This window comes from Lemur catta, chromosome 10 (genome assembly GCF_020740605.2).
Source record: "Lemur catta isolate mLemCat1 chromosome 10, mLemCat1.pri, whole genome shotgun sequence".
Taxonomy (NCBI): Eukaryota; Metazoa; Chordata; class Mammalia; order Primates; family Lemuridae; genus Lemur; species Lemur catta.
Genome location: NC_059137.1, coordinates 11,354,804 through 11,371,985, shown reverse-complemented (window position 1 = coordinate 11,371,985; position 17,182 = coordinate 11,354,804). Strand labels below are relative to the sequence as shown.

General features: G+C 41.3%; 1 protein-coding gene across 7 annotated transcripts in view; it reads right to left on the bottom strand.

Moving 5' to 3' along the window:
* LOC123646284 (spermatid perinuclear RNA binding protein) overlaps positions 1 to 16,090 on the bottom strand; it is a 130,639-nt gene extending 114,549 nt beyond the window's left edge. For 5 of the 7 annotated variants that reach the window (XR_006737855.1, XR_006737857.1, XR_006737856.1 and 2 more), the window contains exon 1: positions 15,895 to 16,044. The gene's annotated coding sequence lies outside the window, so the exon portion shown is untranslated. Of the gene's footprint in view, positions 1 to 15,894 lie in introns of all 7 variants that reach the window. The other 2 variants (XM_045563080.1, XM_045563079.1) reach the window with 1 other exon arrangement.
* Between the last annotated feature and the right edge of the window lie 1,092 nt (positions 16,091 to 17,182).

Below are 17,182 nucleotides of genomic sequence, written 5' to 3'. Positions count from 1 at the left end.
CATTAATGAGTTGCAAAACTGTAAAGCAATGCTATTCTTCTAATTTTTTTGTCTTAGAAAAGTTATTTTTCTTTAAAAACATATCACTTCTGTTAACATACAATGGTTGTTATTGGAATTTTTAAATGAACAAGTATTTAAATTTTTATCAAATTTAATTCCTAATAATACAAATATTAATAGATATGAAGTCACATAAACAAGAAATCACTGGGGTTCTCATAAATTTCTAAGGGCAGATAAGGGTCCTAAGTTTTAGGAAAAGTTTGAGAACTAACGGCCTAACTAAATGGAAGTTGATTTTGGTGTTCCCCATGCTAGGTTCTCGGCCCATTTCACGTGGGAAATGCAGACACTTCCCAGGAAGGAACCATGTCAACACTGTACAACTTGGAGCAGTGGTCACTAAGCTCTTGACAAATGTTCAGCACTCATTTTGCTGTGAGCAGACCTCCTCCAACGAACCAATAACACATTTTCAGTGAAAGGCTTTGGCAAAAACATTAACCATTCTCATTGATTCCCGTTTCATAAAGAATCATCACTTAGCTATATGACCTGTTTTAAGTAATCAAGAAAAACAGCACAACAGAACAGACAGCACTTATTGAGCCCATAGCAAATGCCAGGCACTGTGCTGTACTTACTTTATCTCATAATCCTCATGACCCCACAAATAAAGTAACACAGAGCAGGAAACTAACTCAGATTTACTTGCCAAAGGTCACACAGTTAATAAATGGTGGAATCGGAACATAAAATCAGGCCTGCGTGACTCCAAAGTCCAGTGCTCTCTCCACTCTACCACGTTACCTTTTTAACACTGGATCGGAAATTAAACCTGTCACATACTTTCTGTGTCCTTGAGCAAGTCACAATTTCTCTCAGTCAGCTTTCTCATCTATAAGAGGATTAGTCCAGCTGATCTCCAAAGTCCCCTCAATAGCTAATATTCTTAGACTATGATTCATCACAACGTGAACCCTACAGTTATAGAGTAAAAGGCCTTTTGCATGTCCTTCTGAACAGAACAAGAGAAACAATACAAATAATGGGGAAGTAATGAGTAAAATTAATGCAAGGATATAGCCTTTCATGCTTTAATATTAACAATCATCATAAAATATACGATAAGCATTAAGTAGGCACTGTGTATTTCTTTCATTCCAGACAACCAAAGCTTCCTTCTTGGCATAAGTTTGGGCATTCAGCCAGCTGACATGTCTAAAGGTAGAAAGCACCAGTAAGCATGCTGCACGGGAACACCTAACTGAAGGATTGCTATAAGGGAGCAAATGCCTCATCATTAGCTTGTATAGCACCATCTATTGAGGTAAATTATACAATAATCAATGGAGATGTTTGCCAAGCATTTCTGGGAAAATGAGGGCAAGCTGCAGGAAATAGTGAAAACTGACACATGGCACTTCAACACACACAAAAAAGACAAAAAACCCAAGAAGAAATGTATTGATTAAAGGTCAGTATACAGATGAGTTTTCACTGTATTTACATTATGATGATGTTGGTTAGGCTACCAAAATTTAGACTTCTTACGACAGTTACAATTCCAACACAATTTACTATGTGCCAGGTACTATGCTAAGCCCTTTAGAGACATTGCCTCTAATCTTACTCTGCAAGGTATTATAATCATTTTAAAAGAGGAAAGATCTCACAGATAGTAAATGACAGAAAAGGATTTGAAAACAAATCTGACTCCAAAGCCTGTACTCCTTATAATACATTCTTGCTGGTTCCAGAGAGAATGAAACCTCATCCCTAGGTCAAAACAGAAAAGCAATGTGTAATATTTGAGCCAAGTTACAAAGGCATTTTAAAATTTTTAAATAAAAGTTTTTAAAAGCTTTAAATCCATTTATGGAAGTACTTACTATTTAGATATTAGCAAAAGTCACAGGGTCACTGTCAAAAATCTATACTTCTCTGGATAACTATCAATTCACTTAAATGCAGGACATTTGTAGATAGCTGCTATTGCTATAGCTCATATTCTTGTTATGCTCACATAATCAAAAAAAACCCATTGTCCAAAGTAGCAAGGAAGCTATATTTTACATGATACAATCCTTTTTACCCAAACCCAGTATATTGAAGCACATTACCCAGTGTCTATTACTGAGGAGAAGTCACATTATTCAGGCCAAAACACAGGAGAAAAGTGACAAGGTTTATGAGGCTACTTACTAGGGGATTTCAGAGGAATGAATGTCAAGTGGCCTACCAAAAGTTCTTTCAAACTTTAAAAAAGCTAAAATAAAGTTTTTTAATAGGGGCAAAACTATAATTACAAAATACTTCAACACACACCATTTGAGCTATTCTTCATTCAAACTGAACCACCACTTTTCTTCATAGAATCTTAAAAAGGGAAATCAATCAAGTTCCAATACTGTTAAGACTAATCATTAACCATTCTAGCAAATCAATTTATGAATTTAAAAGCAAATCAAATATTCACTAAAAATAAATGGGAAAGAAAAAAAGAAATGAATTCCTAAGAACAAATCGCAGAAGCTACACTGCAATTTCTTCTAATTGTTTATAATAATGTCCATTAAAGAGTTCCAAAGGTTATTTCCTATTTTGTTTTTTCCCTACTGCATGTAGATCACAATTAGTCAGGAGAAAGTGGCTACTAATGCACAGAAACTAACAGGAGTAGCAAACTCAAATTCTCTTCCCTTCTAACTGTTTTGCTAAGACAGTACTGAGATGATTACCCTATATTTGTTGTTTTTTGCCTGCTCAATCCCAGATTTAGTGAAGACAACATCCAACTTTTCAAGCCAAATAGACGTGGATTTGAATCCCAGATCCACCACTCACCATGTAAGTGACTCTGGAGTTACTGAACAAGCTTAGTTTTCTCATCTGAGATATAGTAACCATTGTGAAAGGCTGGTGTGAAGATTAGAGATATTATGCACAATGCATGTCTGCTACAGCATTATTAATCATTATAGGCCTGATACTTTCTTTTTTAATGTTGCTCCTGTAATTGTAATACATCCACTACTAAAGAACATAAGGAAGATTCTCTTTATTTCTCACTAGCAAATCAGAGATGGGTAGCAAAGCATAGGGGTGACCTCTAATACAAACTTGTCATACTTGACCTTACTTGTCATGGTAAAGATTTTTATTCTAATTGCTTAAAAAATTTTCAAATTGCTTAATGGGTAAGTGATTTTACTTCAAAGTGATGGAAATGTTTTGAAACTACAGAAGGTGTTGGTTGCTCAACATTGTGAAGGTACCATAATGCCACTGAATTAATTGTTCAGATTAAAATGGTTAACTTTTTAAAAAAGTATTTGCAGAGGGAATGAAGAAAACATATCTTAATTATTCCTATTGAACATTATTAGGTGCTAGCAATGTGACCAGCTAAGTTCCTTGAATGTTTTCTGGTCCACATTTCTAAGCAGCAGCCTGACATGGCAGAAGGAGCTCAAGACCAGAGGTCATGAAATTCACCTCTCACCCCAACTCTGCCACTAGTTAAGTGTGTGATTTTGGACTAGTACCTTAACCTCTCTGGAACAAAGCAGGGCAAAAAGGATCTCCCAGGTTTCTTACAAGATTTCAATTTTATACCTTATATTCTTGGCAAACCAATTATGTGAAATAAAATTGCCTAGATTTAAAAAAAATTTAACTACAATATATGCAAAATCTGACAAACTAAAAGCTACCACACCTCCATTGAAGTGAAAAATATAAATTATCCTAAACAGGAAATTTTTCTCATTTCAGGACAGTTGGGACCTATTGACTCCTAGTTACTTGAAAGCAAAATACTCTATAATGACAAAATCATATCCACTGACATTATCATCTAAGCACAAAGGAAAAAGACTTAATAAAGAGACGACTAATGTGGTAAGCTCAAAGTCACCCTTTTAAGCTAAGCTAGTGAATCGCAAGTTTTTAATAAACTCAAGGATGCCTTTTTTTCAACTATTAAAAATGTATTAAGTAGAAAAATTTTAAATATCATGCATCACTAGATAGCCTATAAATAAAAATGGTATACAATTATCAATATTATTTTGCAAATAATTTTTTTCCCTATAAATAACCTTTGGGTCAAAAACACCTCCTTTTACAAAGCTCTGAAAAGGATATAAATCTAAAAGAACATTAAACTGTTCTTGATTCTGCTTGGAACAGAAGCTAAATCCTCTAATATCTTCTGGTATGTTGTTAGGTATAGGTTGTTAAAGAAATGTTTTGGCAACCAACACCTTAACTACCACTAATTAGGTTAGAAGCCTTGTCTTCTTCCAATGTGGCTCTATGTCCTAAGGGGAAAGACGGGAGTATGGCAAGATCATACAAACCTTTTAACTCAAGTAAGTACTGCCTTCATCTAAAAAAGGTGCTCAAGGTTAGCAGTTAGGAACACTTACCTACTGCCTTCAAGGGGATAAGACAGGCACTGCTTAGATATCCATTGCCAACGAAGAAGCAGTAGAGAAGAGCTCAAAGGATAACAAGTCGTATCAAACTACTGAGAACACATAAAGTGCTTTTATAAGAGCAACTTATCTATTAATAACAAACTTAATGAAATAAGTTGAGCCACTTACAGATCAAAAGAAAAATATCAGAAGTTTTCCAAATCAATTATCTAGATTCTGATGCCATCAACAGACTCAGCAATTAAGTCTTAATTCTCTTTATGGCAGTTAGCTGTATCAAAATGAAGGCACCAAAGCCACAGATGCATATCCTTTCTAAAAAGATTACAAATTTTCTTTTTGTCAGAACAATCATCACCTGGATGTCACCACTACACTTGCTAACTTCATACCAAAATCAAACTAAACTTGCCTCCTGATCTCACTTCTCTTGGGTTCCCTGCTTACATTGGCAGGCCACCCCAGCCTGCCAATCAAGTAGGCTTGAAACCCTGTAGTTGTCAGACTTGTTGCTCAGCCCTCACATCCAGTTATCAAGTTTCGTCAGTTCCAAGGCAACCTTTCTATACTCACTCGCACTACTTTTATCACTTTTTCCCCCAAACTATTACAAAAGCATTTTGATCAATGTACAGTAAGTGCTCACTTAACATTCTCAGTAAGTTCTTGGAAACTCCAACTTTAAGCAAAACAACATATAACGAAACCAATATTACATGGGCTAACTGATTTGTAAACAAGAGTTAAGTTCTTCTGGTCATAAAACCACACCAAACTTCTAAACAAATTCCAAAACGCTTCCAGTATTAAACACTGAAATAAATGTGAGCTATGCATATTAAATACATTTAAGAAAGATTAATAAAAACCAAGTAAGGTAAGATAACTAATTACCCAATTATTCCAGTTCAGGGTCACACGTGGCTGTAGCCTACCCTAGCAGCACACAGTGTAAGGTAGGCACCAACCCTGGACAGGATACCATTCCACACAGGGCACACTCACACACATCCCCACACTCATTAATCCTGGGACGATTTCAACACACTGATTAACCTAATGTGCAAATTTTGGGGACGTGGGAGGAAACCAGAATACCCAGAAGAAACCCACACATGTAGACATGGGGAGAATGTGCAAACTCCACACAGACAGTGGCCCCAGCTGGGAATTGGAGGACCTGCCATATGCATTTCAGTCTCTCCACATAATTGTCAAATTCATAAAGACAGTCCCAAAAATGTCCTTCAATGAAGCTCCATGGTTGACAGAACAAAGTTTGAATTCCTTATTCTTGCATTCAAGGCCTTCTATCAGTAGCTCCAACATTCCTCTCCAAACTTACACTATACCAATTCCTTTCTTATTTCCTTATCTTTAATTAAATAAACCACTTGTTATTTCCCATACAAATCTTGAGCATTGCTATTTTGCTAATGCTATTCCTTTCATACGGAATTCTCTTTTCCATTTTCTCATAATCAAATCGTATTTGTTTTCTGTGGCTCAATACAAATATCACATACCACATCCTCTCTGAAGTCTCTCAGTTATTCCCCTCAGCTAGAAACAATTTCTCATTGTTCTGAATTCTGGACCACTTTATCTCTTAGGTACTTTTTTTAAATACATATCATACCAGCAACTCCCTTAATGGACTCTTAAAGGTCAGGGTCCATGTATACTCTATCTCTGTATGCCCCAATGCAACTAGCACAGTGCTTAATAAGGGCTGAAAATTAAGACGAATAAATAAGAAAGGATACTCATAAAGAAGAAAAACAGAAAGACATCAAAATGACTTCAAGGTGCATAGTATTCCAAAGGAAAAACTAAAATTACAACTATGGCACCCTTTACCAAGTAATAGATTACAACTAATAAAACAGTAATTCATTCAACAAATACTCAAGTGCTTACTAAGTGCCAGGCACTGTTCTACTAGGTGCTTGGAATCTACAAAAAACAAAACCAACAAAATTCTTGCCTTCATGGAGCTCATACTCAAAGGGAAAGAAAAAAGCAATAAACAATGTAACCAAGATATATTGTAAGTTAAATGGCTTAAGTGATATGGAGAAAAAGAGGGTTTGGGGAAAGAGGGCCTAAGCTAAGGCAGGCCAGAAATGGAGGAGCTGACATTTTAACAGAGTGGTAAGGGAAGGCTTCACAGAGAATGGGAGATTAAGATGGAGCCAACCAAATACCTGAACAACAGTATTCTAGCCAACGCAAACAGCAAGTGCAAAGGAACTGAGACAGAAATATACCTGGCATGGTAAAGGAACTGCAAGAAGGCCATTGTGGCCAGAATGGAGTAAGCAAAAAGAAGAGCAAGAAAAGATGAAGTTAGAGTGCAAAGAAAAGATCAAATCACATAAGGACCTGGTAAGACTTTGCCTTTTGCTCTAAGCAAGACAGGGAATCACTAGAGAGGTTTGACCAGAGGAGACAAAATATGACTTACCTTTTTAAAAGGATCATTCTTGCTACTGTATTGAGAATAGACCATAAGGGCGAAAGAGCAAAAAGGGCTACTACAATAATTTGGACAAGTTGATGTAGGCTTAAACCAGTGGAAGTTATAAGAACTGGTCAGAGTCTGGATATATTCTGAAGACAGAGCTGGCAAGATTTCATGATGGACCAGATGTGGTACATGAGAGAAATGGTGCGTGAGAAAAAGACAGTCAAGGATGACTCAAAGTCTTGGTCTAAGCAACTAGAAAGACGGAGTTGCTATTTACTGAGATATGGAAGACTATAAGAGGGGCACAGGGGGATGAGGGGACAGATTAAGTTCGGTTTGAGATAAGGATAAATATGTAAGTGGAGATGTCGAGTAAGCAGTAGGATAAACAAGCCTGGAGTTCTGGCTAGAGATAAAACTCTGGTAGTCATCAGCACATGCATGGTACTTAAAGCCATAAGACTGGAAGAGAACACCAAAGGAATGAGAATAAAGAGCACAGATCCCATGGGGTGTCCAATAAAGAGGTACGAGTAACGAGGAAGAACCAAAAAAGAAGAATAAGAAGCCAAAGAGGTAGAAAACCCAGAAGAATGTGGTATCCTAGAAATCAATGCAGAAAATGTTTCAAAAAGGGAGGCATCCACTGTGCCAAATGCTGCTATTAGGTCATAAGAATTAAACGTGATGGTTTTGACAAGTGCAGTTTCAGTAAAGCGATGGTTTGGAAATCTTACTAAAGTGGGTTCTGGAGAGAAAAGGAAAACTAAAGATGAGTAGAATAAATAACTTTTTCAAGAAGTTTTGCTACAAAGGGAAGCAAAGAAATTGAGTAGTAGCAAGAAGAGAGTGCAGTCAAGAATGGTTGTTTAAAAAACACAGATGAGGGCCGGGCACGGTGGCTCACGCCTGTAATCCTAGCACTCTGGGAAGCCGAGGCAGGTGGATCGCTCGAGGTCAGGAGTTCCAGACCAGCCTGAGCAAGAGTGAGACCCCGTCTCTACTAAAAATAGAAAGAAATTATCTGGCCAACTAAAAATATATATATAGAAAAAATGAGCCGGGCATGGTGGTGCATGCCTGTAGTCCCAGCTACTCGGGAGGCTGAGGCAGTAGGATCGCTTAAGCCCAGGAGTTTGAGGTTGCTGTGAGCTAGGCTGACGCCATGGCACTCACTCTAGCCCGGGCAACAGAGCGAGACTCTGTCTCAAAAAAAAACAAACAAACAAAAAAAAAACACACAGATGAAATGCAGTATGTGTGTGCTGACTGGAATGAGCCAGTAGACAAGGGGTATAATGATGTTGCAGGAGAGGGAGAAAATGGACATTATTTCAACTGTTATAGAATTTCACTAAAAGAATCAAATAGCCCAATGAAGAGAAATTTCATTAGGCTAGTGGGCAATAATTTTAGATTACTATTTCCCTTTGTAATACTAAAGAAGGAAGGAGGGCAGCCCATAATTCTTATTCACATGTCACAGGAGGCTCAAAAAGAGGTTGGGCCACTTACTAAGAATCTTTGTGTTAGGCATTTTATATGTTATTTCATTTAAGCTCAAAATAACTTCATGAAGTATTATCTTTATGTTACAGATAAGGAACCAGAAGCTCAGAGAAAGCAAATAATATGCTTGATGTACAAAGCTAGTAAGTGGTAGAGCTATGTTTTAAATCCAGGTCCTTCCAAATACAAGATAAGGAATTACTATTAATTTAGGGGGTTAAAATAGTTCTGTGGTTATTTCTTTTTAAGTTCTTATCAGTCAGAAATACATACTGAAGTATTTATGGATGAAAGCCATATGATGTCTACAATTCTGCTGTATATACTCCAGCAAAAACAACAGCAAAATGTAATTACGAGTGAGGGACAGATTAAATAAGAGCAGCAAAATTGTTGAAGCTGGTTGATGGGTATATGAAAGTTCACTGTACTGTTCCCTTTTACATAAGTTTGAAAATTCAATGATAAAAAATAAAAAATAAAAATCCAGGTCCTTCCAAGTCAAATTTTCTCATCACATCAAAGCCTGCCTTTAATTTCTGCTCAATCCTCCCTTAAAAAAAATTTATGTTTTACATAACTTTTTACAGTTTACAAACAATTTTATCTTCTTTAATCCTCACTATACCTCTGTAAATGAAGGGTTTTATTCCAATTTTAGACCTGAGGAGACAGATATTCAACTAGTAAATAGCAGGATGAGACCTCAAAGCCAAGCCTTCTAGTGTCAAAAACATTCTTCTAATACAGCAGTCCAGGTTGCACACAGAGTCCTCTGGGCATACCCATAAGGAGAGTCCACTCAGTGCCAGCCCTTTTTCACAGATTCACTACTATTCCATAATCCCGGACCCTGTGCTTCCTAGGAAGACTAAGCATTATCCCATGCAGTCCTTGAAGTCCTTGAAAAGATTTGTACTCAACAGCTTGACTGAAAGAGGCAGATCTCTAATTTGGCAACCACTAAACTTCCTTGCCAAATTCAGGAACTAAAAGGAATCTGATATACAATTTCTGAAAAGGTGATCTGACAGTCTGCCTATCTCTGATCTAGAGTCAACTCCTTGTACCTCCATTTATACTCTGCTGTTCACCTATCTTATACAACTATCATAGGGACAAAAGTCCAATTATGTGAACTCTGGATTCTAGAAATAAAGGACACTATTAAACAATAATACTGACCAATTTCAAAAGCTATTTTGTGTAATTCCACAACATTCGCCACAAAGCTGGCAGACCAGAAAACATCACAGTTAATATTTATTTTAGGATGCCTTTTTTTAAAAGCCTCATCACTAACATGTTTGATATCTGTTCTTCCACGCTAACCTTGACATTGTAAGCTAATTCACAATTTACTTCAAAAACTGAAAATAGGAACACCAAGGGCTAGAGATGTTTATTGCCATCAGCTGCTAATCATCAAAACTGCAACATCTTTCCCCTCTAGTTAGTTCATAGCTTTCCTAACTAAAATTGAGTTATCCAGAATTATTTAATTCAAGAGCTACTCGGTATCCAAAACTTCATTAGGTCAAAATGTACGTTGCCTAAGTGGTATAAAAGCCTGATTAGATGCAATGTTTGATGAGTTTCAGATTTACCTGGAACTATAAACATCTTAAGAATGAACTGCCTCCATCTTAACTTTTACAAACAAACCACTTCTTTATTAGGTCACTAGCTAGCTGTCTTAAAATGTACTGATGTTCAGTTAGGCTGACTAAACGTAAGTAACCAAAGTTACAGACTCTATTTTCACATTGAGGGCCAATCTACCTAGGGAAGAATCTACTCTTTACTCAAAATATTATTGAACTCTACTAAGAAATCTTAGGTCTGGCACAAAACATGCCTTTGAACCTAAATGTTGATGCCTGTTTGCTAAATTAAACTGGCAAAACAGACTTAGCAATGGCATACAAAAATAGGCACAGTAAGAAAAAAATCTAGAAAAAGCCCTTTACAGCAATTACTAGTTGCTGTATGCCAACAGTACAAAATTGGTTAAGTTAAATTATAAAAAAAAAAAAAAAATGCCAATCTGCCCAATAGGATATTGTGAAAAGCCCTGGCACCTGAAAAACTGCAAAGAACAGGAAATTCTGCAGGTGCAGTAAGAAACAACATCTTATCCATGACCCAGAAACGCCTCAGAATTTATTACACAACCTGCTGCAGAATTCTCACTTTTCAAATGGAAATGAACCATGAAGTCACACAATGCATGCAAGGCTGTGATTTTATTATTGACATAAACAACTGTACCCTTTTGAGTCATGCTAAAGTTAACTAAAGAAAGCAGATGTTTTACATAGTGTTAGCAATGTCAGAGGAGAATCTGAATATCAAATAACTAAATTTAGTACCATTTCATTCACTCAGCCACATACATATATTGAGAGCCTTTTGTGAGGCACTATACTTCTCAAATACGGTACACTTAATGGACCCTTAGGACAAAAAATAATTCAAATTAAGCATGAAAGTGACAAATCAGGTCATGTGGTCACCTTACTATGCAAGACCTAAAAAGCTAGATTAAAGATTAACACACACCTTTCAGGTTCAAATCATCTAATTATCTATATCACCATTAATCTGGCCTCATTACTTTATTTCTGTTTTAACTGACATATACATTTAACTTACATCTCTCAATAAACAGTCTTCTAAAATCAGACTGGATTATGAAACCTCTTATAATTACCTGTCAGAAAATAGTTTTTCTATAGCTAAACAAATTTTGAAAAACAACCAATCTTCCAGTAAAAGGATCTATGCAATACAAATGAAAACAGAAAAGCACTAAGACAGGTAATAGTTTCCAAACTTGTTATGTAAGAGAGTAAACAAAGTAGATCAGCTAGCACAGGAAAACTATCAGAGCTGGGTATTACCAAGGCAAATTAATGTCCAACAAAGCAACTCGTTATTTACACTTTTGCAGTGTCAATCATGACCAGTATGTGGAGGCTCTTTACAACTACTAAACCAAACCCAACATGAAAAAAGTGCTTAAAAATCATTATCCCTCAATTAGAGCATAATCTGTCAAATGGACTTGGAAATATCAAATGGTAATTACTTCATAACTAAAACTTTTAAAAGTATTCAATAAGTTGGAACAAGGAAGCTTAATGTCACTGGTAGAAGGGACAGCTCTATTTTTCTGTTCCAGTCACTCCACATTAATCAATTTTCTGCAAAACACATAGAAAACTGTATTTTATTTATTATTCCTACATAAGAATTGAATTCACTGAGCTAGATAAGCACCCTGTCTCTGGAAATTCATGCTTCGAAACAATCTTGGGCTACAGCTAGAACTCAGAAAATCTCTCACAAGCTTGCGCTCCAGGTGATGAATTCAAATCAGCACTAACACTCAGCTGCAGGAATAAGTCAGGGAAGTTAAGTTAGACAGTAGAGCAAAGAATAAACAAACTTCAGTTTGCAGACATCTCTGATATTCACATAAGTTTCATCTCTACCCGAGTTTCTCAAAATGAATGAATCACCAAATAGCAAAAATGATGAAGTACTAATTAACATTTGACCAGTCTAAAAACCACCGGAAGAACTAAAGAAATAACATCTATCCCCACATTTACATAGTCCTAGTCTTCCCGAAAAATTTAAACTTGTTTTATACAAACCATCTCAATTCTCATGGAAGGCAGATAGAGTCAGGTTTCTAGAGGAGAAACAAGCACAAAGGGATTAAGTATCTTGTCCAGCAAGTCACCAGTGAAAATAAAACCAGAAGCTAATTATTTAGTCTACAAAGTCTAAATATCCTGCTTTCCTTGGTTCATAAACTTAGGATAATACTTTGTGCCTACAAATTATCCCAAGCCACAGAACAATACATATTATCAGAAGACTATGCCAGAATTTAGTGTGCTGAGCAAGAAAGTACTGTTTACCCCAGATCAATAAAATGAACTAACACAATGGACTTAAAAAATACTAGGAGGAAACAATGGCCATATTGGAGAGAATTTTCAAAGGTCACTCTATTCATCTTATATCTTACTACTCAAATTCTCTGGCAAGGAGCAAAGGGAGTCAAACATGTTCCGTATAGTTATATTCCACATATAAATCTCAAAATACTCCCAGAGTTTCAATCAAAGACATATTATACTTTTAAAACCTTTCCCTCCAAAAATAAAATCTTATAGCAACACCTTTAGCGCATTATTTTGCTGCTGCATGACATACTTCAAATTTGGATTTTAAAAATCATTAGCTTCTAGTTTGTTTTTTAAATACTTAAATTTATAGATTCAAATTACTTCAAACTGGTGTTCTGCTCAGCCCTCATTATGTTTAAGCAAGATTCCCGTTTCCACTCAAACTTATTTGAACATACAATGGCTGCATTAAGATACTTCCTACACTGACAAAAGAAAAAACTAATCAACCCAGAAAGCTCCCAAGTTACCAAATGCAGATCTTTTATTTGAAATCATATTAGGTAGCACACTACACACTACATGAAGCCCATAGAGTGATAACTGAAGTTATTTCTGCAACATGATGAAATTTATTTTTTAGCAAAATCTGACAAGACTGAATTTTCAACTGCCAAAGGGAAGTCATTTTCCAAGATTCTAGGAAACCCTGCTTACTGAAGCAGTCTCAAAGCAGTTTGCTTAATCCTTCTAAATCCCAAAGAATCTAATATAAGCCACAGAATACCGAGAGACCTGCACTGAAATGTCTATGCTCAAACCCCTAAAGGTTACTTCCCATGTATAATGGCAAGCTGATAGCCATATGTCCACCTAACCCCGAAAGTGTCTTTCCTCAACAAAGCTAACATTACACTCGCCAACTCAAATCAAAATACCAGAGAATCCAAGTCTCCAACTAAATTTTACTTTAACTATTTGGGAGAAAAAGCCAACAACCCAGTATCAGTTATTCACACCCTGAAGGAGAGTTAAAGAGTCCATTTCTGCCACTTTTAGGAGCTGAGTGTACATTACTTCTATCTCTCTGTAGCATGGGACTCAGATATTACATCACCCGTGCCTGAATACTGCCCCATTACCCAGAAAGCACCAGGATATCTGATACGCTGCACCAAGGTATCCCTTCCTCCCTCTCTTATACACAGCCCTTGAATGCTACTGGCTGCTGGGCCCTGCTCTCTTGCAGTTTCACAAGGACATCTGCCCTGCACCTGCTGCAATCCCATTTCCATTCACTCCTGGTGCACTCCTCATGACCCTGCACAGCTCTTCTATTTGTCCACTCATCAGACCAATATGCTAAGTTGATACTCAACCACACACCTCCTCCAAATCTGGGAGTGTGCACTCAGCTCTCCCTTTCCCCTTCCCCATTTACTGCTTCATGATCTCTCTGAATCTACAAGTATGAACTTTCAGATATGATACAGGGTTTGATGTTCTCCCTTTTCCATTAATATCATTCCAGGATACAAGTCTCACATTGCCCCACTCCCAAAATCTTCAGTTCCTTTAAGTCTGAAATTTAATCCTCTCCCTTTAGTGTTTTTTTCCAACTTCTGCACTCTGCCTGCTCTTCCTTCTATTTTCAGAGACCTAAAAATTTTGGCCCCTTTAATCTCTCAAAACTCAAAGTGTTCCAATCTCTCCCCACACTCCTACACCTTGGACCTTCCATACTCTCTTAAGCAACCTGTTTTCCTAACTCTCTCCAACCTAAATAGTCATTTCCTGCCCTAAATCTAGGCATCCAACTTCCCCACCACCACCACTCCCCAATCCAATACATTACCTATTCCTTTTCTAATCACACACATCCCTACCTTACCCTTCCCTTACCCCACTATGGGTACTATGCATTCTTCTACATCCTCTACCTCAAAATATCCTGTCTTCTCCCCTTCCTTACCACTGTCCCCTCTCTATTCTCTTCTCCCTACAGCACAAAATCCAGTTCTGCAAATCTGTGCTTCCCTCCCTTCAAATACTGTACTTTAGATCTGTACACCTTCCCTCCCAGCCTATCCCACTGCTTGCTCTACCGATTTCCTTCCCACACACCCCCTCCACCTCCCTCCTTCTCTCCAAATTCTCTCCACATTTCCTTCCCAAGAAACATTTCCTTCCATTTGTCTCCACACTTTACCTGCTACCAAGAACATTTCTCTCCTCCCTCCCCTCCACCCCCTTTTGCCCTCCACCTCATACACATTCGGTTCTGCCCCACACACCTGTCCCCTCCAGTGTCCCTCGAACCCAAAAGTTCCCACTCATGATGCTCCCACCTTGCTCCATATTTCCCCTGTATGAACATCCTCCATTTCACTCACCTCTCCCTGCTACCCGTTCAATGCCCCACACCTCCCGTCCAGACACCCTCTCCTCTCCGCCTCCACCACCCTATTCCATCGTCCCCACTTCTCTCCCAAAGCTCTCAAATTCAGTCTCTGCTCCAATTAACTTCCCACTTCCACCTCGGACTCCTCTCCCCAGAGCACCAGACACCTGACATTCTCTCTTCACAAGTCAACCCCCTCCTGCCTCCCTGCTGTCTCCCCTACACACCTGGCCAGACACTCCCTCACACCCCTCACAGGTCTCCTGGGGCCTCTGGGCCTACTCTCACTCACACCTCCTGCCTGAACACCCTCCATTTCCTTCACCATCACTCCAGACACCTTCTTTCCCTCCCTCCCTCCCCTTCCACGCTCACCCAGCCTGCCCACGCCTCCCCCTACCCCACCCCCTCCTCCATCATTCCCCTTCACATGCGTCCGGGGGCCTTCCTAATATCCGCCCCACTCCCGCCCCTCACACGCAGAGCTCTCTCCATTCCTGCCTCGAGTGCCCAATCTTCTCCCTCCGGTCCCACCCCACTCGCCCCTGCCCTCCCCACAGCCCCCTTCACACCCTCCTGAACGCCCAGACATACTGTCCCCCACCGGCCGGAATGTCCTCCGTCTCTCTCGCACTCGCCCTGTCCCCCCAGGGGCCCACCAAACCTGCCCCAAGGCCCTCACCCTCCATTAGGCCGGATCCTTCTGCCTTCCATTCTCCTCCAAATCTGCCCACACCTCTACCTGCCCCCCAAAGCCTCTTCCCCAGCTCCTGCCCGCAATGTCCTCCAACACCTGCTTCGAGCCCCGAGCCCCCCATCCTACCCACACCTCCTGGCGCTCGGCCCCCCACGCTGCCCACGCCCTCCCCTGCTCTGGGCCGGGACCCGACCCCGCGAAGGTGAGGAAGGCTGCCCTTGCCCGAAGAGGCCGGGGCACCGCGGCGGCGGCGGCCACAATGCCGGAGCCGCCGGGCCGGGATTGCTCCGTGCTCTCTGCCTCGGCCGCCGCCGCTGCTGCTAAGGACGCACAACAAACAATGCGGGGCCCGGGCCGGCTCCGCCAACCGCCTCAACCGCCGCCTTAACCGCCGCCCGCCCGGGACGGCCCGGCGCGCAGGCGCCTGCCCCGCCGCCGCAGCCTACCCGCGCCGTCGCGCTCTGCCTGCGCCCGGTCCCCGGTCCCCGCTCCCGCTCCGCCGCCGCCGCCACCTCGTCCGCCCGCGTCTCCAGCTTCTCAGCCCAGCGGCGGCGGCTGCGGCGGCTGCTGCCCTGGTGGCGCTCGCGGCTCCGGTCTCCGCTTCAGCGGCGGCAGCAGCGGCGGCGGCGGGGAGCACGTGACGCCGCCGAGCGTGCCCATTGGCCGGGCTGGGGGGCGGGCCCCGCGGCTGCTGGGGAACGGAAAGCCCGCCCCTCCGCTCGCCTCGCGTCCCCTCCACGCGCGCCCTGCCGCACCTGAGAGCGCCGGCCAGCGCCCGCCGCCGCCTGCGCCAACTGCGCACCTGGGAGCGCGCAGGGAGCACTCGCCGGCAGCAGCCGCATGCACCTGCGAGCGGACGCTTACGTAAACTCCGTCCCCGCCTTCCTCTTCATGCCAGGCCCCCGCCCGCTGCAGCACCTGAGCCCCATTGCGCTAGCGGCGTAACTGCTGGGGAGCGGAGCCCAGCTGTGCTGGGAGGCGAGCGAAAAGCAAGGAAACTTCGTAACTTCCGAACCTGGGAGCGGCACCCGGCTGCTGCCAGGAGCCGGCGTCTCCGGGTCCCGCGCACCAGTGTGGGATGACCCCCATCCCCAGCGGCTACGCAAACGGAGTAAACGCCGCAATGGCTCCCCGGTGGAGGAGGGGCAGGCCAGTAGGCTTTGACTTGTTAAAAGGTTAAGATCCCCAGCCTCCGCCCCCACCCCATTTGCCAGCTGTGTGACCTTGGCCAAGTTGCAGAACCACTCTGAGCCTCAGGTTCCTAGTCGGGAAAACTGAAACAAAATTCCAACTTAGGAACTCTTGGGGAGATGACATAAGACAATAGGTGTGAATTCTGGCCCATAGCAAGCCCTGAACAGAAGTTGCCGCAATCACCTCTTCTTCACCCACACCTAATGAACCTCCCTGGGATTGAGTTTCAGCCCAGGACCTCTCTGATCTCCTTATGGTTGGGTCAGACTTTGGCTGAACACCTACCTGCACTATACCGGGGGCGGTGCTGGAGAAAAAATAAAGGTTGGCCTTTTATTTTACAGTCACTGGCCGGCACCTTCTTGGTGCCCAACATTCTGCCAGCCAGTTCAGCCCCTCCTGAGTACCTGCTGCGTGTGAGGCACCTATGCTATGTGCAGATGAGACAAGGTCCTGCCCTATGGGAATTCCCAGCCTGAGAAATGACCTGACCACCAGTGCCAGGGCAGAGGGGCTTGGGGAGCCCGAGAGTGGAGCAGG